Source organism: Octodon degus, unplaced genomic scaffold (genome assembly GCF_000260255.1).
Source record: "Octodon degus isolate 3935 unplaced genomic scaffold, OctDeg1.0 scaffold00291, whole genome shotgun sequence".
NCBI classification, from domain to species: Eukaryota; Metazoa; Chordata; class Mammalia; order Rodentia; family Octodontidae; genus Octodon; species Octodon degus.
In genome coordinates this window covers 2,045,068-2,051,876 of record NW_004524867.1, presented here as the reverse complement: position 1 = coordinate 2,051,876, position 6,809 = coordinate 2,045,068, and the positions used below count along the sequence as shown (strand labels likewise).

The window sequence follows — 6,809 nt, the reverse complement described above, 5'->3', positions numbered from 1 at the left end:
CTTGCGCTTGCCAGAGAAGCACTTATTCCACTGAGCCATCTCCCCGGCCCCACATTTTAAAATTTTATCGATACTGGAAATGACTTAACACCAGTGATTGTGTGTCACATGCCTTGTATATTTTGACCTCTCAGACAGTTCTGTTCATCTATACATAAAATATTTGAATTATTTCAGTAAAAAAAAAAAATAAATGAATGAATACAGACTCTGCATGCAGTTCCACTGGGACTGGTTTAGACAGTTTTGCTTTTCTTCATTCCTCAGTGGTTGATAGGAGGCTAAGCCTCTCAAAAGCCAGGGTCAAGGCAACATCTTGCAGCCTCTGCAAGTCCAAGGGTGGGGAAAAAAACCAAAAGATCCGATGGTGTACACATGGTGATCCCAGTGTTCAGATCAGACCCACAGCCGTGCAATCTGAGGCCTGCCAAGAGCGCTCCTGGTGACTGGGGAGAGAGGAATGACCTTGTCCAGGGGTGTTGTCACTCCTCTAGAGAGAGGCTGAGGATCAAGATCGATACGTAGGGTTTTGACTTTACAAGGGCTCTAACCTGCACAGCCACATGGCAGATTGCGTATAGTTCCCAGTGTCATCACTGGGGGGCGGGAGGCTGGATGACATTTCCCAGATAACGAGCGAACCTGAGTGTTGATGGAAACTTACTTCCGTACAGCAAGATCTACAGCTACAAAAATCTATACAGTAGTCCCTGTTGTCTAACCTGGTGGTCTGTTATGGATATATTTTGCCAAGTAGGATTTCATTTCACATTTTATTACCTGAACAGTAGTTTCATGTATTAATGCCTTGTGGAAGACAGACACTAGTTTTTGAGATAAATGTCAGCAACTAACACAGAAATGTCTTCCATAAGTTGAAAAGTAGCTTCTTGGCTTCCTTCTGAACTTACTTTCAATTTATATGGAGTGCTCTGTGTATCACAGGTTGGAAAACTCTTTCTGTAAAGGGAAGATAGTCACTAATTTTCGTATTTTGGGGCCAAGTGATCTATGTCATGCGTCTGATTGCTTTTGACTTGGTGGCCCCCAAATGCCTCTGAATCAGGTGGAAGTGAATGTGCACGTTGCTTATTCGAGTTTCATATTATTTGCCTGCATCAAAAATACTCTTTTTCAAATGTTTGAGCAAGAAGCACTGCTGAATTATAAGAACAAGTGGTGGATAGATTTGTTTCGTGAGCACTAACTTGGGACTCCAAGTCTATTCAGAAAATAGCCACTGCCACTAGAGTGTGGCTTGGTGGTAGAGCACCAGGCTAGCGTGGTCCTGAGTCCTGTGGCAATCCAGGCCCTCCATGTGCATAAGAAATGAACTTCCGTCTTGAGCTCTTGCTCCTAGAACCTCGTGGGAGTCTATAAAGTAGGCCAGCCATAGGGTACCGCCTTAGCGTGCAGGAGGGGCTGGGTTCTGTCACCAGCGCTGCCGAAGAGGAATGAAAATGCTGCTCATAAGAAAGCCTATATAATATACAGAGCACTATATGCATGTACAGAAACACAAAGACAAGAAAACAAGGCATGATATCATATGTCAAGTTAACAAATAGAGACCAATAATATAAGCATAAATGGCCTGCTTGTAAATATGTGTATGAGAGGGAAAGGGAGAGAGAGAGGGAGAGAGGGAGAGAGGGGAAGAGGGAGGGAGGGGAGAGAGGAAAAGAGGGGAGAGAGAGAGAGAGAGAGAGAGAGAGAGAGAGAGAGAGAGAGACTATTGTAGTGGATTTCTAACCGGTGGTCAACTTGTTACACCGAGCTGAATTAGACTGGTGTGGGGCTGGGTGTGGGCGACCTACCTGAGGGTCATTGTCAGCAGCATAAGGGCCAAACAGGAGACAGACAGATGCTGTTAGGGATGCTGTTTGGAGAAGCTGTTGGAGCTGTTGGAAGCCATTGGTTCTCTGGGCTCTTTAGCTGGGTGACCTTGTCATGCTGGCTTTGGTGAACTTGGCTCTTTTTGTCAGGGGAGGAGCTCGGGACCTCGTGGTCCCTGAGCCTGGCTATGGAACATTTAGGGGCGCTCTGGTGTTTACCTTGAGCACTGCTTCCTGGCTCCAGTGCAGATCTCTCAGCCTGCTAGCACATGTCCTTCATCCCGCTGGCATAGACTTTCAAGCTTTTGCCACTGACCTTCAGGCCTTTTGAGCACAGATCCATGAAGGCGACCTGGAGGGGACTTTGTCATGGGCTCCAGGCCCCCAGTTGGACTTGTGGGAGGCATTGTCATGAGCTCTAGGTCTTCAGCTGCACTCGTGCAGAATATTAGGAGCCAGGCCCTCATTCGGATACTTTGGTCTTTAGCGTGTGGACAGATTGCCTGCACTTCTTGTATATGACTCTTTGCATGATTCCTTATAAAATGTGTCCTGTATTATGTTGTTTCCCTTGCAAAACCCCAAACCATGACAGCTATCAAGGGGAAAAATGATGCTGTGATATGAAACCTCACTGAGAACCTGTTTCATGTGGTGTAATTGTGGGGAGCTCCTCAGATTGGGTGACAGAAAGCTGAGACCTAACTCTCTGCATTAAGTAGAGAGTGCAAGGAAGTTTTTCCTGACGGAGAACCTCCCAAAGTAAGAAAGAGCTTATTCCATGCAAATCCATGTCCGTGTGGTTCTCCACCCAATTCTTATCTTCTTGGCTGCATTTGCAGGGTGAGGCCATCGTCCCTGATTCTCCTCTGCTGAGAGCACCACTTCTACGCCTGCACATGCTGATCTCCATCAGTGAAGGCCCTCTGCGCAGCAACAGCTGGCGACCGTCTTAAGCTGACCTCAGGGTAAGTGTGAATGCATGCCCTGCACTCGGAACACAGTGTGGCTCTTCAGGAAGTGTTTCACTCACCTGAACCTGACCTGTGTCATCTCTATCAAATAGCATTGGAACTGAATTCCAAATGTTCTGATATTTACAGACATGAAACGTGGAGCTCTCCTACCCATCCCTTTTGCCCAGAGGGCTTCACAATGAAAAATCCCATTGGCTAAAGTGTCACTGAAGCAAATACCAATTTATAAGAGACAAGCTATACAGGTGTGCACTGGGAAGGGCAGCCACCATGTAAGAAACAGAAGCATATGGCAAGTGCATGCGCTCTCCATCGCTGGGACAGAATACCTGAGAGCATGAACTAAAAATAGAAATATTTTCTTTCAATTAAGAGTTCCAAAGATTTCATTCCGTAGTCCATTGTTTTGGGATGTATGTTGAGGGAAGACGCTATGGGGGGCACCACGGGATAGAATAGAGCTGATATCCATAGAAAAGCAAGAACAGAGGGAGGAGCCAGGTAGCAAGTTGGCCTTTCCAGGACATGGTGTCAATAAGCTACTGTCTCCAGTTAGCCCTGCCTGCTAAAGGGAACGCCACCTCCCAGCAGCCCTTCTAGTTAAGAACCCATCCGCACATTAATCCGTAGGTGAGACCAGAGCCCTGGCGATCCAAGCACCCCCACCCCTCAACACACACCCCTTTCTGAGCACAGCTGGGTGGGAAGTCAAGCATGCAGTGCAGGGAGCGTTTGGAAGTCGTCTCCAGGCCCAAACCTAAATGGCACAACGTGTGCTAAGTCTTGAGAAATGGTCCGTCTCTTGGGCCTTTGAGCGAGTTCTGGGTGAACGAGCAGAGCGGCATGGCTGGAGCGCAGAGGCCCGTGGTATGGGTGGGGTCTACCAGCTGCTTTCCTACCTTGCGAAGGACTGTGCCCCTCATCCCTGCAGAGGGAACGCCTCCTCTGGTGGAAGTGGGTATGTGCAAGGTCCACTCCTCCTAGGACAAGTCCCTAGCACCCCCTGGCCTCAAGGTGGAGCTCCAGAGTGGAGCACAGGGCCAGCCCCGGGGAAGTCGTCCCTAGCACTGACCATTTAAAAGTGCATCTATAGGGCCCAGCCTGATAGCTCAGTAGATCAGAGCGGCTCCTTAGGCAGGTACAGGGAGTGGGGTTCGATCCCCGGTGTGCCGTGCTGGTCCCCCCCCCCCAGGTTCACACTGAGCCAGGGATTGGGACTGGGTATGGTGGCATGCACCTGTGATCCTGGCTCTTGGGAGGCTGAAAACAGGAGAATCACTATGAGTCCGATCTGTATAGTGAGACCCTGTAGACCCTGTCCTGAATACAAAGGGGGAAAAAAAAGTATTAAAAGCGCAGCTGTAGGGCCGGCCAAGTAGCTCAGCGGATTAAAGCGCCAGGGGCCAGGGATTCGATCCCCAGGCCTATGGTGCTGGCCCCGGACCCGGGGTGCGCTGAGACAGCGATTGAGACTGGGTGTGATGGCGTGCGCCTATAATCCCAGCTCTTGGGAGGCTAAACACAGGTGGGTCACTACTAGTCCAGTCTAGTAGTGAGAACCTGAACACCCTCTAGACCCTTCCTTAAAATACAAAACATAAATAATGAATAATAAAGTGTATCTATAAAGATGAATAATAAATATCCCGTGGTCAAGATCCCTGTTACTCCCGCTCCTGCCCCTCTAGGACAAAGCCTACCCCTGTGACGTCATGCCATTATGACATCAGGGGGGCAGCTGCGGCCCTTCAGAGGGGTCCTGGCAGGCTCAGAGGCGAGGGCAGGGAGGCAGTGGGCTCAGGCGAGGCACCTGGTTCGGATCCATGTGCAGAGGCCCTGGAAGATGGGACCATTGGTGTGTGTCATCTGGGCTCGCGGGCTCCAGCTCACCTCTTCCAACTCCGCGTTGTCAACAAGCTGTTTCCGCTCTCTGTACTTCAGCGAGCTTCTTGGCTAAAAATTCGGACGAAAAACGGCGACCGTCTCCTGGGACTGTTCTGGGAACTAAGGCAGCGCCTTTGTTTGGGGAGCAGTGGGTGGAGCACCCGAGTGATCTCTCACGAGGGGCAGTGGTGGTGGTGTGGAAGTTTTTGTTGTTGTTGTTTCGTGTTGTATCAGTGCGCATTTGCTGTACTTGGCCTGTCGGTGTTTGTAGTCATGCTGTGCTTCAGGCATGTAACACTCCTTACTTTCTCATTTAATCCCGTTGCCCTCCCTGCCTTCTACCTCTCAGTCCACTTCCCAAATAGCCATTCGCCTATTTCCTTCTCTCTGGCTTTCATTTGGCTCCTTATGTATACTGGGGGTTTTCCACATAAGCGCACCAGGGAGATACGTAAGCCTGACGCTGGTGGAAGCTAGGCGTGCTGGCCAGCACGTGGGAAAGCCTTCTGCGTGACTGCAACCGCTGAGGAGGTCACTACCGAGATTCCTCCAAAACCTAAGACCACGTGTCTGACCCTGCAGTTCCTGGGCTACGTGTTTGCCCCTAAGTCCTGAGGGGATTCGACTGACCTTCAAAACCAAGTAATCGGTTTTGAAACTGTCTCATTGCTCTTTGTTTCTCAATAAAATACAAAAGTTATGTTTCTTGCTATATAGCTCTTGCTTTATCTTGGTCTTAACTATCCAGCAGAAAAGTATAAAAACAAAGTATAAAAAGTAAAGCCAAATTAATATACTGAGCTGTAAAAGGCTCAAGCCAACAACTTCTGACATTGCCAGTCCTGTGGATAGCCCACTACTATTATGGACTACTGGACTGTATTGGATTATTTTGCTGAATTCACGCACCTACAATATTTAAATAGCAATGGAATACCCATCTCTGACGAAACTAAACAAAAAAGGGGATACAAATGAAGGACCATTCTGTATCTGTGTATTCAAAATAGGATAGATATACAGCTACTTTCTCTTAATTCAATGAATAGAGAGATTTGTACTAAAAGTGTTTGGACAGGATATCATGTCTGCATCTTGTACTATGAATAACCACTACGAAGACGACAATATGCAATGTATTAATGATTGCAACTGTCCTACTAATCGGTTTTGAAACTGTCTCATTGCTCTTTGTTTCTCAATAAAATTATTAAAAGAAGAAAAGAGCATCATGTTACAGGGATCCATGCGCACTCTCGCTGATAGGAGCTAAATCTTGCCAGCGGCCCGTTTGCCCATCCATATGTGCGCGGGTAAAGAGAATGCGGTGCGTATACCCGGTGGGGTACCACTCTTCCATAGAGGGGCATAACCTGGGCTCACTTGTAGGAAAAGGGGTGCACATTGACATGTTAATGTACAGTGAAGCAAGTGAGGCCTAGCGGTAGATTTTGGGACTGAACACAGAAGACAGTAGTGCTTCCTTCCTCAGGAGGAGTCTGTTCTCTAGACAGAATCTGGAGAGACCTGGCGACCTTCCTGCTGCTCCGACTGTGGGCTGCGACGGGCTCGCAGTGGGTTGAGGGGAGGGAAGCTGTTCTGTAGCCACTGTTCGTGGGACAGCAGGCGCCAACCCAAACAGCCCGGGGTGCTGTCGCCACGGCTGCAGAGCTCTGCTACCCTCCCCAATACCCTTGTCGGTGGACTTCGCCTTCGTGGGAGCTTAGTTAGAATGAGAACTGTAGGCTCCAGAAAAGACATGGACCTCAGAGCTCTGAGCGGAGAATACTTTTGTGAAAAACATTCGTTCCACGCAGGCCTAGAGCTACCATTCATATGCCCAGGGCTAACACGGAGTGACTTAGCAGATCTAGTTGCCGTTGTGATTTGCATCATTTATTCTTTTTATTTATTTATTTATTTACTTTTTCTTTTTTTCCCATAATTTTATTGAGAAACAAATAGCAATGAGACAGTTTCAAACCAAATAGGTAGGACAGTTTCAATAATTAATACACTGCATACATTCTTCCTAGTGGTTAATTGCTGTACAAGATGCGGACATGATACCCTATTTACAAACACCATTAGAACAAATCCCTCTATTCATTAA

At 48.0% G+C, this 6,809-nt stretch overlaps 1 protein-coding gene across 1 annotated transcript in view; it reads left to right on the top strand.

The window, feature by feature from the left end:
* Window positions 1-6,809, top strand: part of Sts (steroid sulfatase) — a 228,678-nt gene that overhangs the window by 38,651 nt on the left and 183,218 nt on the right. The window contains exon 2 of the mRNA XM_004647186.2: window positions 2,678-2,803. The gene's annotated coding sequence lies outside the window, so the exon portion shown is untranslated. The remainder of the gene's footprint in view (window positions 1-2,677; window positions 2,804-6,809) is intronic.